Source organism: Bidens hawaiensis, unplaced genomic scaffold (genome assembly GCF_021521415.1).
Source record: "Bidens hawaiensis isolate Kalapana, Puna unplaced genomic scaffold, B.hawaiensis_p1.1 tig00007455_1, whole genome shotgun sequence".
Lineage (NCBI taxonomy): Eukaryota > Viridiplantae > Streptophyta > Magnoliopsida > Asterales > Asteraceae > Bidens > Bidens hawaiensis.
Window position 1 is genome coordinate 152,111 of NW_027491522.1, and position 899 is coordinate 153,009.

Genomic DNA, 899 nt, shown 5'->3' on the forward strand with positions numbered 1-899 from the left:
CGCGGATCACCAAATGTCGTCGTTAATGATTATGTCGCCGCTAATAGTGTCGCCGCTAAGAATCATTTTTCTTGCAGTGAATGTTGAGGTAAATGATCATTGTGTCTTTTATTTTATTATTGTGGTTATTGTTTATTTTGTAATTTGTTGTGTTTTTTTCCTTAACATTGTGTTTTTTTTTCTTGATATTGTATTTACTCAACATAATGTTATATTTTGCTCGAAATTGTGTTATATTTTTTTTACTCAACAAGAGAAAAGTATTATTCATTAATTAAGTATTATGTAACTAAATATATTTACTGTTAATTATTTAAAAAGTTAAAATGCAATAAAATTTTATGGCTCGGTTTGGTTCAGTTTGATACAGCCGGGTTTTGGTATAAACGGCAAGCCAAACCGTTTATAGCAGTTTGAACCTTTTAAAGTGACCGACCGAAATCTAAAAAATAAATTAATCGTTAAACCAAATTGATGACAGACTTAAACAGTTTCGCTATTTTAAATCGAATCGTGAACAACCGTGGTGTCAAATATGTAAAGATGGTTAAATATTATATTGTATAGTATAACATTTTATTTGGTAAAACAGGATATGGTGTTCAAACATAAAAAATATCTCAAAAAAGTAATGGTATTTGATTATGATTATTGTTCAAATAAAAACCTCTAGCTTTCTTAAGTTTAAGTAATAAAAATTGTGATTGGCGGTTGAATTGTGATCGTCTATAAATAAGGCCACGTAGATTTCATCAAAACCAACCAATTACCAACTACCATTCCCGCAAATATTCCTTACCTTAGTTGCAACAACCATCATCACTCTACCAGTCAATACAATACTCAACAACCAATTAATACTTATTAAGTTATTATCATCATCTATTTCTATTTCTATT